A 13,616-nucleotide genomic window follows, 5' to 3' on the forward strand; every position below is an offset into this window, starting at 1 on the left:
CCCTGCCACTGAAATACCATTAATATTTTTGTCTTCCCTTATTGCAATAAGTAATGTTTCCAGTACCAATATAAATAAAGCTGGCGACAAAGGGTCCCATTGTCTCACCCCTCTTTGGACTTCAAAATATCCCGTGCTATAACCATTATTCATTAAGCTGCTTTGAATGTTTGTGTACATTACTTTGACCCATCTACAGAAATTTTCCCCAAATCCAAATTTTTCTAAAACACGTAAAAGAAATTTCCAATTGACGGTGTCGAAGGCCTTTTCAAAGTCTATTGCCAACAAGATGCCAGGCAAACCCTGCTCCAGTGTATAGTTGTAAATTTCGTCTATCAGTCTTATATAATCTCCTGCAATTCTTCCCTTCACAAAAGCAACCTGGAATAAACCAATTATCTCAGGCAAGATTTGTTCAACTCTTTTTGCTAAACATTTTGATGCAAGTTTCATGTCCACGTTTAAAAGTGTGATTGGCCGCCAGTTTTTAAGTTGCTGTTGGTCTCTCCCTTGTTTTTCAATTAAAGTTATTATACCTTGACGTTGTGAGACTGAGAATTCCCCTTTATGGTACCCAGAATTTAGGGAATCAACAACCATTTTTCCCACTATGGGCCAAAAGGTCTTGTAGAACTCTGAAGTCAATCCATCATTTCCCGGGCTCCTATTTTTTGGAAGTGATTTCAACATATTGAATACCTCCCCAATGGATAGTAGTCCCTCACAAACATTTTTTGATTTTTCCTCCAGTTTGGGTGTTTTGTCATTTAAAAATTCCTGCAGGTTTGGGTTCTCTTTAGTGATTGCCCTATAGAGATCTTCATAAAATGATTTTATTTCCAGAAGTACCTCTTTATGATTTTCTATAGTTCTATTGTTCTTTTTAAGTCGCGTTATAACCGATCTACTTTTTTTTGTTTTTAATAAACCCAGGAAGTATTTATTATTCTTTTCGCCTTTTTCATACCAGCTTGCTCTAGATCTAATTATTTGCCCTTCTGTGATGTAATCGTATTCTTTTTCTAGTTCATGTCTGGCTTCCTCTAAATTATTTTCAGTTGGGGTGTTGCAACATAATTTTTCCAGGAGTATAATTTCCTTTTCACATTCTTTAATTTTATCTTTACGGCTTTTAGCCTTTTTTTACAGTATTTTATAGAGAATTCTCTTATTTTATATTTTATGTAGTTCCAAATAAATCCCTTATCCTTGTTTTCTACTTCCATTTTCCACATGGAAATTTTTTCTGTCAAACTTTTTACAAAGACTCCGTCATTTACAAGGCTAGCATTGAATTTCCAGTGTGATGGACCTCGATTTAATTCGGCTAAGTTAAGTATAAGTTGAACTGCAGAATGGTCTGATTGCACTCCTGGAATAATCTCAACTTTATTCACCAGGCTTTGCAGGTCATTCGATATGAAAATGTAATCTAGCCTACTTTGTATTACATAAGGTTTACCTCTCCGCCATGTGAATCGCTGTACCTCTGGGTTCAATAGACGCCAATTATCTACTACATTGTATTTTTCCATAATGTCGTTCATTTGGTTTGCTGATTTTTGCCAAAATTTGGGGTTACCTCCTCCTCTATCTAATTTTAAGTTCATTGCAAAATTTAGATCCCCTCCCCAAATTATCTTGCTTTGTGGTTCAAAGGGATTCTCCAACAGCAACTGGTCAATTTGTGACAAAAAGTGGTTATGTTCTATTTCTCTGTTAGGAGCATATGTGTTTAAAATTATAAAGGATCTTCCACCACATACCGCATGGAGCAGAACATACCTACCATCCTCCCGGTCAATAATGCATTTTTTAATGGATAAATTCAAATCTTTAGCTATCACCATCACCCCCCTGCTAGCGCTTGTACCATGGGCGAACCAGCACTGGCCTTTAAATTGTAATGACCAAAACTGTTCATCTGATGGGGTGCTATGTGTTTCTTGTAATAAAATTAGGTTAGCTTTTTTCTTGTTCAGCCAGATTGAAATCTTTTTTCTTTTCTTGTAATCCCGCAACCCCCTGGCATTGAAGGTTAAAATACTAAGTTCCATCAATCACATAATTATACATATAATCAGGTTTCAAGTTGAAATATTTTGCCCATTTTTGAAGTATAACAACAACATAACTTAAATAAAAACATATAAAAGCTAAAACAAATAATCCACACATGAATACATAACAAGAGATTGAGTTAACCAAAAGGTGAAGTGCAGGTGTTACCATGTCGGTAGAAACAAATTACTTACAAAAAAACACCTATCTTACCTCCGGCCCCAAAATGACAGTTACTCACATGTAAACCTCATCAAAGCTCAAATCAATTTTAGTTCCATTTAATGTAATATTACTCATTTAATGTCCTTAACTGTCATCTGCTTCATCTTGCCGTCGTCCCCTTCGACCATTAATGTAGCGGATACACGCCAAGCCACAAAACATCGTTTTTGGGGTTGTTCAGCCTTCAACTGCTTCTTGTACTCGAGTAGGCGTTTCGTTCGGCTTGCACTGTTAAGCTGACGTCATCAGTGATAAATATATGATTACCTTTATATGGGTGATTTCTCAGAATGCGTGGTGCCGACATAAGTATATTTCTGGCCTCGCCTGCATTTACAAATGCCACTTTTATTGGTCTGTGGTTTGTTGTTTTTCCTTTCGACGGGTTCAAAAATGGTGGGTCTCTGTGCGCCCTCTGTAGCGCTATGTTCTTTACTGATTCTAACCCCATGTGTTGTTCCATAAATGTTCGTATAAATTCTATACATCCCTTGCTTCCTTGTTCTGACCCCTCTGGTATGTTTCTGAAATTAATATTCATTCGTCTTCCTCTATTTTCTTGATCGTCTTGTTTCCATTTTAGTCTTTCTATTTCTTTTTCGACTTCTCGTAGTTTTTCTTCTAATTCAGTCAATTCATGTTTGGTGGCTGTGTCTTTCGTAATTTCTTCCATTTTCTCGTGGACATTTTTGATCGATGTTTCTATATCTTTCACCCTTCCTTCCATCTCTTCTATTTTCTTAGTTAATGGTGCGATCTGCTCGACATCAGACTTTATTTCGAAGATTTTCTTTAGGATTATCGTTATTTTTTGTTCTGTAGGCAGGTTCACGAGTGTTTTAAGATCTTGCTGGCTATTGCTGCTTTCCGTACTGCCATCTTGTTCCTCTCCTCGGTCCGGTGTTGTTCGCCTTGTATTTCTGGTCGATCCTGATATCATTTAGTCTACTCTTCTATCTTTGTTCTTGTAGCTGGTCTTATTACTTGCCATGGTGTATTAAATTTTCCTGGTTGATGAGGTTTTCGATAGATTTTTTTCTTATTTTGGTGGAGCAGATCGGTACCGATGTTTCTACTACTCACGCATGCGCACTCCCAGCCTGTTGTCACTGTTTGGTTTCGACAAATTCGCATTTGTTAGTGAATGAAATCATGAGTCTGATGTGACAACCACTATGCTATCAGTGATTGGTCTACTGTATGTCACTTTGTTGTTATTTGTTTCAGAGATGTAATGGAAAAATCATTTCCTGAATTTTATGATTATTATATAGCCACAGTGAATGATAGTGCACATCTCTCATCTCAAGCCATGCAGGTAGGTGATCAGTATGGTACAGAATATACACAACTTTGTACGCTATTTCTTAACATTATTAGTCCCTGTTCAAAGTCTGAAAATGAGGACTCTGTTCGTCCGTACGTCTGTCCAGAGTCATATCTCAGAATCCTTTGGACCGATTCTATTCATTCTTTGCATGTGCCTAGTACTTTATGTGTGACATATGCACATGCAGTGGTTTAGCGATTCGATTCAAAATGGCCGACTGGCAGCCATCTTGTTTTTTTGAAAATGTTGTATTTTGTACATGCTTTGTCAGTTTTCATTCAAATTTGGTACATAGATTATACATGTTAGGATACATGTCCATGACAATTTCTTTCGCAATTGGATCAAAGATGGCCGACTGGTAGGCATCTTGTTTTGTTTTTTATATAAGGTATCTTGGACATGCTTTGTCAGTTTTCATTCAAATTTGGCACATACTTTATACATGTTAGAATACATGTTAGGACAATTTGTTTCACAATTTAATCAAATATGGCCGACTGGCGGCCAACTTGTTTGTTTAAAATGTGACAACCCCTCTGCTTTAATATGACGAGCACAAAGAGAACTTTCAAAAATTTTACAGACTGTGTCATTTTCAATGACTTGTATGTTTAGTCAGTGCTGTCTGTTTATATTTTTAGCTCCGCTGTCGACGAAGTCGAGCGGAGCTTATAGTATTACTGATTGTCCGTTGTCGTCGCCGTCGTCAACTTTACATTTTCGACTTCTTCTTAAAAACCACAAACTGTATAGCTGTGAAACTTTCTAGGAAGGTACCTTGGGTGGTTCTCTCTCAGATTTGTTCATTTCGTGTGAATATGTTCAATTGTCTTATTTATAGCGAAAATTTTTGTCATTTTTGGTCGAAAATGCTATTTTCTACTTCTTCTTGAAAACCGCTTGCCCGAATGCGTTGATACTTGGTATGTAGGTACCTTGGGTGGACCCCTCTGAGATTTGTTCATTTTGTGATGATATCTTTAATTCTCTAATTTTCATGAATATTTTTGTCATTTTTGGTAAAAAGTGATATTTTTGACTTCTTGTTGAAAACCGAAAGTCCAATTGCTTTGATATTACATATCTAGGTATTACATGTGGACCTCTCTCAGATTTGTTTATTTTGTGATGATATCTTTAATTCTCTAATTTTGATTTATATTTTTGTCATTTTTGGTAAAAAGTGATATTTTCCACTTCTTGTTAAAAACTGCATGTCCAATTGCTTTGATACTACATATCTAGGTACTACATGTGGTCCTCTCTCATGTTTGCTCATTTTGTTATGATATCTTTAATTCTCTAATTTTCATGAATATTTTTGTCATTTTTGGTAAAAAGTGATATTTTCGACTTCTTGTTAAAACCAATTGCTTTGATATTACATATCTAGGTACTACATGTGGACCTCTCTCAGATTTGTTTATTTCGTGATGATATCTTCAATTCTCTAATTTTCATGAATATTTTTGTCATTTTTGGTAAAAAGTGATATTTTCGACTTCTCGTTAAAAACTGCATGTCCAATTGCTTTGATACTACATATCTAGGTACTACATGTGTTCCTCTCTCATGTTTGTTCATTTTGTGATGATATCTTTAATTCTCTAATTTTGGTGAATATTTTTGTCATTTTTGGTAAAAAGTGATATTTTCGACTTCTTGTTAAAAACCTCAAGTCCAATTGCTTAGATGTTACATATATAGGTACTACATGTGGACCTCTCTCAGATTTGTTCATTTCATGATGATATCTTCAATTCACTAATTTTGGTGAATATTTTTGTCATTTTTGGTAAAAAGTGATATTTTCACCTTTTTGTTAAAAACCACAAGTCCAATTGCTTTGATATTACATATATAGGCACTACATGTGGACCTCTCTCAGATTTGTTCATTTTGTAATGATATATTTAATTCTCTAATTTTGGTGAATATTTTTGTCATTTTTGGTAAAAAGTGATATTTTCGTTTTTTTGTTAAAAACCGCAATTCTGATTTCTTTGATATTACATTTATAGGTACTACATGTGGACCTCTTTCAGATTTGTTTATTTCGTGCTGATATCTTCAATTCTCTAATTTTCATGAATATTTTTGTCATTATTGGTAAAAAGTGATATTTTCGACTTCTTGTTAAAAACTGTTTGTTCAATTGCTTTGATACTACATATCTAGGTACTACATGTGGACCTCTCTCAGATTTGTTCATTTCGTGATGATATTTTTAATTCTCTAATTTTGATGAATATTTTTGTCATTTTTGGTAAAAAGTGATATTTTCGTTTTTTTGTTAAAAACTGCAAGTCTGATTTCTTTGATATTATATAAACTACATAGGTACTACAGTTAGACCTCTCTCAGATTTGTTTATTTCGATATGATTTTGTTCTTTAATTATCTAATCTTAATGAATATTTTTGATAAAAAGTTATATTTTCAAATTTTTGTTGAAAACAGCAAGTCCGATTGCTTTAATACTATACATATTGTTCATTTTCTAATGATATCTTCAGTTCTTTAATTGTAATGTGCATTGCTAACAGCGGAGCTATCTCAGCCGACAGGCTGCTTGTATAAATTATACGTATTACAGTCTAGCTTTCATTCAAATTTTGATTAATTTTTCTAACATTTAACTGCAGTATTTGGTTGAACAACCGCTTAGGTCAAATTTGCAAACAAATCTACCAATTTTCCAATCACTTTTCACAACTTGACATGATCTTTTCAACAGATCAGAGCCACCATTTCTAACTGCAATATTTATACTGAAATTACGTGCAGTGTTTGGTAGAACAACCACTTAGGTCAAATTTGCAAACAAATCTACCAATTTTCCAATCACTTTTCACAACTTGACATGATCTTTTCAACAGATTAGAGCCACCATTTCCAACTGCAATATTTATACTGAAATTACGTGCAGTGTTTGGTAGAACAACCACTTAGGTCAAATTTGCAAACAAATCTACCAATTTTCCAATCACTTTTCACAACTTGACATGATCTTTTCAACAGATTAGAGCCACCATTTCCAACTGCAATATTTATACTGAAATTACGTGCAGTGTTTGGTAGAACAACCACTTAGGTCAAATTTGCAAACAAATCTACCAATTTTCCAATCACTTTTCACAACTTGACATGATCTTTTCAACAGATTAGAGCCACCATTTCCAACTGCAATATTTATACTGAAATTACGTGCAGTGTTTGGTAGAACAACCACTTAGGTCAAATTTGCAAACAAATCTACCAATTTTCCAATTACTTTTCACAACTTGACATGATATTTTCAATAGATTAGAGCCACCATTTCCGACTGCAATATTTATACTGAAATTACGTGCAGTGTTTGGTTGAACAACCACTTAGGTCAAATTTGCAAACAAATTTACCAATTTTCCAATTACTTTTCACAACTTGACATGATCTTTTCAACAGATTAGAGCCACCATTTCCGACTGCAATATTTATACTGAAATTACGTGCAGTGTTTGGTTGAACAACCACTTAGGTCAAATTTGCAAACAAATCTACCAATTTTCCAATTACTTTTCACAACTTGGCATGATCTTTTCAACAGATTAGCGCCACCATTTCCGATTACAAATAGCACTATTTTAATAAAATTATGTGCAAATTTTCATCAAAAATTTGGTTTGCTTTCACAAAATGTCATTATTTATCCCCTAACTTTTTGTATGCAATGTTGTCTTTGCAAGTAGGCATTACCTATTTAAGCTGATCTAAATATTTAATTTCAAGTTCATATACAAAATTTACTCAAGCCTAAAATTTGGGTAAATCTAAGGCCTGCCTTATTTTTCAATGTAAAATTATCTACTGTGACTAGTGATCTATAGTGTCTATTCTCAGGGATGAACATCCAGATATTTTCATCGCCTGGCAAACATAATGGTGAAAACGAAGACTGAAATCTATGTGAAAACTGTACTTTGGGATTCTCCTGAATAGTGTAACCCCCCCTACATGTGTAATATATATTGTTTGTTCAACACTACTTCAAAGTTGAGTTTGTGCTGTTTTGTTGACTTTAGCTTTTTTCACTGGCTCTAATTAATCTAATCTAATCTAATCCATATTGATGACCAATTCATCTTCCATAATGTTAAAGTTATTTCCTTATTCATATTGATGACTAATTTTTCTTCCATGATGTTAAATTTATTTCCTCATTCATATTGATGAGTAATTCATCTTCCATGATGTTACCTTATTCATATTGATGACTAATACATCTTCCATGATGTTAAAGTTATTTCCTTATTCATATTGATGAGTAATTCATCTTCCATGATGTTACCTTATTCATATTGATGTCTAATTAATCTTCCATGATGTTAAAGTTATTTTCTTATTCATTTCAGAATCCTTTTGGTTAAGAAGCGAGGACGATTCGAGTATGCTGCATTAAAGCTGAGATTAGATAAAATCAAGAGGCGACTAGATAAAAAATTAGGCGACAAATTATCTGACTTAGACAGCGATATGAGTACATCAGATACAGATACAAATAACGAACAATCAAACAGCTGATTTGCATATTCATGAGTTATATTTTTATTTGCCTTTGGCTAAAAAAGGGTTTTGCTTCTCGTCCTTCGAAAATTGAAAAAAAAACGATGGAGTGATGTAGTTCAGTTATTGTATTTTTTTGGTATTTAGATTATTTAATACTATGACAACAGGATTATATGTTCCAACATTTGATATTTAATAAATAATGCTTTCAAATACTTTTTATTAAAGGTTGACATGGATCAACAAGACACAAAAACAAAAAACATTTTCCCCATTCTACCATAGGTAGTATGCAAATTGACAACAGAAACGTGAGGCTAACCTTTTCGTCACAATTTCACAAAATAATCCTGTTTATAATCTGCACTTAACTTTAGAATATTTTTTTGAGTAAAAACTAAAAACTGACTCAAATTGTGTCTTGACTCCAATAGAAGAATTCATTTCCAAAAATATTGAAGAATTTAAGAAAAAGTGTAGAACAATTTTGGCAAGGAAGTCTGCTGGTGAAAAGTTTAAGTTTCAAACTGACTTCTTGATGAGGAGAAGCAAAATCCTTTTTCAGTGTAACCTCATTTGCATACATTATAATAATGTTAATGAGTTCCTTTTATGGTGTTTACTGAGATGTCTTGTCTTACCTTACCTTATATGTACATGAATTTGCATACTCATTATAATAATGTTAATAAGTTCCTTCTATGGTATTTACTGAGAGGTCTTGTCTTACCTTATATGTACATGAATTTGCATACTCATTATAATAATGTTAATGAGTTCCTTCTATGGTATTTACTGAGAGGTCTTGTCTTGTCTTACCTTATATGTACATGAATTTGCATACTCATAATGTTAATGCATTTTTTTGTGTTATTTAGAAATTATGCAGTGGATTCCCACCTCTCCTTATATGGAAACTTTATTTGCATTAAGGTTATACTTATGGTAGTGAGCTACCATATATAGTCTTAGCTTTAGAAAGGAATATCACATGATCGTAGAGCTGGCTGACATGAGTGACCTCATAGGTTAGTATTTTCCATAAATCGAAGGTAATTGGTTAATACAACCCATGATGTCATGGTTATCAACCAGCTCTATGATAAAGTGATATCAGGTGATAACCTTTCGATCACATGACCAAATCCAAGTGAACTATGATTACGAATCATATGTTAATTATGTGTGACATCCGTGCAATTGCAGTTATGGTCGCACTGGTTTTCAAAATCGACAGAAATGTTATTTTTCCTTGCAATATTTTTTTTCAAAATAAACTTTCATTATTATGAGTTATTTCACCACCCAAGAGATTGTTGTAATCTAGCGTAAAATTCTCTCGGTGATAAAGACTGCCACGCAATTTGGTTTTCTCTCTGTACAGTTCAATCACACACTTTCACCACCCAAAAGATTGTTGTAATCTAGTGTGAAATTCTCTCAGTGATAAAGACTGCCATGCAATTTGGTTTTCTCCCTGTACAGTTCAATCACACACTTTCACCACCCAAAAGATTGTTGTAATCTAGTGTGAAATTCTCACAGTGATAAAGACTGCCACGCAATTTGGTTTTCTCTCTGTACAGTTCAAACACACAGACTGGTCACGTCTATCATGCATATCTCCATGTTTAGTGTGAACTATCAGCTAGTGATATTTTACGCTAGACGCGAGTATTGTGAATGTTAAGCACGATGGTCATGTGATAAGCATGCGTGTAGATAAGTTTTTGGAGCCATTCTCTGTACCATGCTGTTGCCAGAAATGAATGCTGGGTAATTGATTTGCTACCCAACCTAACACCCAATCAGCAAGAAGCTTGTTTGCTGACAGATTCTTTCAACCAATCAAATCATATCTTATATGAATGCTTCAACTCTTGTTCAGTTCTTGTCAGCCAGTCACTGTATGTACACACACACAAAACGTATAGATGGCCTATAGAAATGAATAGTGTCCATTTGCCAGCCAGTCACTGCATATGTACACACACAAAACGTATAGATAGCCTATAGAAATGAATAGGGTCCATTTGCCTGCCAGTCACTGCGTTTGTACACTCCCACAAAACATATAGATGGCCTATAGAAATGAATAGTGTCCATTTGCCTGCCAGTCACTGCGTATGTACACTCCCACAAAACATATAGATGGCCTATAGAAATGAATAGGGTCCATTTGCCAGCCAGTCACTGTGTATGTACACGTCGCAAAACATATAGATGGCCTATAAAAATGAATAGGGTCCATTTGCCTGCCAGTCACTGTGTATGTACACACACAAAACGTATAGATGGCCTATAGAAATGAATAGGGTCCATTTGCCAGCCAGTCACTGCGTATGTACATGCATAAAACGTATAGATGGCCAATAGAAATGAATAGGGTCCATTTGCCTGCCAGTCACTGCGTATGTACATGCACACAACACATAGATGGCCTATAGAAATGAATAGGGTGCATTTGCCAGCCAGTCACTGCGTATGTACACTCCCACAAAACATATAGATGGCCTATAGAAATGAATAGGGTCCATTTGCCAGCCAGTCACTGTGTATGTACACGTCGCAAAACACATAGATGGCCTATAGAAATGAATAGGGTCCATTTGCCTGCCAGTCACTGTGTATGTACATGCATAAAACATATAGATGGCCTATAGAAATGAATAGGGTGCATTTGCCAGCCAGTCACTGCGTATGTACATGCATAAAACATATAGATAGCCTATAGAAATGAATAGGGTCCATTTGCCTGCCAGTCACTGCGTATGTACATGCATAAAACGTATAGATAGTCTATAGAAATGAATAGGGTCCATTTGCCTGCCAGTCACTGCGTTATGTACATGCATAAAACATATAGATAGCCTGTAGAAATGAATAGGGTGCATTTGCCAGCCAGTCACTGCGTATGTACATGCATAAAACATATAGATAGCCTATAGAAATGAATAGGGTCCATTTGCCTGCCAGTCACTGTGTATGTACATGCATAAAACGTATAGATGGCCTATAGAAATGAATAGGGTCCATTTGCCTGCCAGTCACTGTGTATGTACATGCATAAAACGTATAGATAGCCTATAGAAATGAATAGGGTCCATTTGCCTGCCAGTCACTGCGTATGTACATGCATAAAACATATAGATAGCCTGTAGAAATGAATAGGGTGCATTTGCCAGCCAGTCACTGCGTATGTACATGCATAAAACATATAGATAGCCTATAGAAATGAATAGGGTGCATTTGCCAGCCAGTCACTGCCTATGTACATGCATAAAACATATAGATAGCCTGTAGAAATGAATAGGGTCCATTTGCCTGCCAGTCACTGCGTATGTACATGCACACAACACATAGATGGCCTATAGAAATGAATAGGGTCCATTTGCCAGCCAGTCACTGTGTGTGTACATGCATAAAACGTATAGATGGCCTATAGAAATGAATAGGGTCCATTTGCCTGCCAGTCACTGCGTATGTACATGCATAAAACGTATAGATAGCCTGTAGAAATGAATAGGGTGCATTTGCCAGCCAGTCACTGCGTTTGTACATGCATAAAACGTATAGATGGCCTATAGAAATGAATAGGGTCCATTTGCCTGCCAGTCACTGCGTATGTACATGCATAAAACATATAGATGGCCTGTAGAAATGAATAGGGTGCATTTGCCAGCCAGTCACTGCGTATGTACATGCATAAAACGTATAGATGGCCTGTAGAAATGAATAGGGTCCATTTGCCAGCCAGTCACTGCGTATGTACATGCATAAAACGTATAGATGGCCTATAGAAATGAATAGGGTCCATTTGCCTGCCAGTCACTGCGTATGTACATGCATAAAACATATAGATAGCCTATAGAAATGAATAGGGTTCATTTGCCTGCCAGTCACAGCGTATGTACATGCATAAAACATATAGATAGCCTATAGAAATGAATAGGGTTCATTTGCCTGCCAGTCACAGCGTATGTACATGCATAAAACATATAGATAGCCTATAGAAATGAATAGGGTGCATTTGCCTGCCAGTCACTGTGTATGTACATGCATAAAACGTATAGATGGCCTATAGAAATGAATAGGGTCCATTTGCCAGCCAGTCACTGCGTATGTACATGCATAAAACATATAGATGCCTATAGAAATGAATAGGGTCCATTTGCCTGCCAGTCACTGCGTATGTACATGCATAAAACGTATAGATGGCCTATAGAAATGAATAGGGTCCATTTGCCTGCCAGTCACTGCGTATGTACATGCATAAAACGTATAGATGGCCTATAGAAATGAATAGGGTCCATTTGCCAGCCAGTCACTGCGTATGTACATGCATAAAACGTATAGATGGCCTATAGAAATGAATAGGGTGCATTTGCCTGCCAGTCACTGTGTATGTACATGCATAAAACGTATAGATAGTCTATAGAAATGAATAGGGTCCATTTGCCAGCCAGTCACTGCGTATGTACATGCATAAAACGTATAGATGGCCTGTAGAAATGAATAGGATCCATTTGCCTGCCAGTCACTGCGTATGTACATGCATAAAACGTATAGATAGCCTGTAGAAATGAATAGGGTCCATTTGCCTGCCAGTCACTGCGTATGTACATGCATAAAACGTATAGATGGCCTGTAGAAATGAATAGGGTCCATTTGTCAGCCAGTCACTGTGTATGTACATGCATAAAACGTATAGATGGCCTATAGAAATGAATAGGGTCCATTTGCCTGCCAGTCACTGCGTATGTACACGTCGCAAAACATATAGATGGCCTATAGAAATGAATAGGGTCCATTTGCCAGACAGTCACTGTGTATGTACATGCATAAAACGTATAGATAGCCTATAGAAATGAATAGGGTGCATAGTCCAGTTCAGTCAAATCATACTCTTATACACAAATTTTGATCTGTCAACAAACTAGCTGTTCTCTGATTGGTCTGTCTGTTAGATGTTAGGGTTGGGTGACCAATCGGGTACAGTGTATAAGAGCAGGTAACTTTTACCAGCCTTGCAAAAAAGATTATTTCCAAACACCTTCCACTCTGTGTGTGTGGGGGGAGCACCTTTCACTCTGTATAGGGGGGTTTCTGTAGGGCCTTTAACTCTACCCAGAGGGTTGGTAGTACCTGAAACTCTACCCAGGGGTTCAGTAGTACCTGCAACTTTGCCCAGGGGGTCCGTAGTATCTGCAACTTTACCCAGGGGATCAGTAGTATCTGCAACTCTACCCAGGGGGTCAGTAGTCAGTAGTACCTGCAACTCTACCCAGGGGTTCAGTAGTACCTGCAACTTTACCCAGGGGATCAGTAGTATCTGAAACTCTACCCAGGGGGTCGGTAGTACCTGAAACTCTACCCAGGGGGTCGGTAGTACCTGAAACTCTACCCAGGGGGTCGGTAGTACCTGCAACTTTACCCAGTGGGTCGG

At 36.2% G+C, this 13,616-nt stretch overlaps 2 pseudogenes across 2 annotated transcripts in view; both read left to right on the forward strand.

The window, feature by feature from the left end:
• Positions 1-9,479, forward strand: part of LOC146729941 (ubiquitin-conjugating enzyme E2 Z-like) — a 34,657-nt pseudogene extending 25,178 nt beyond the window's left edge. The window contains exons 5-6 of the transcript XR_014927886.1: positions 3,517-3,607; positions 8,017-9,479. The product of XR_014927886.1 is annotated as a ubiquitin-conjugating enzyme E2 Z-like (transcript). The remainder of the gene's footprint in view (positions 1-3,516; positions 3,608-8,016) is intronic.
• Positions 1-13,616, forward strand: part of LOC102810266 (uncharacterized) — a 152,724-nt pseudogene that overhangs the window by 99,596 nt on the left and 39,512 nt on the right. The gene's annotated exons all lie outside the window — the stretch shown is intronic.

This window comes from Saccoglossus kowalevskii, chromosome 20, assembly GCF_978046115.1.
Source record: "Saccoglossus kowalevskii chromosome 20, keSacKowa6.1, whole genome shotgun sequence".
Classification (NCBI taxonomy): Eukaryota; Metazoa; Hemichordata; class Enteropneusta; family Harrimaniidae; genus Saccoglossus; species Saccoglossus kowalevskii.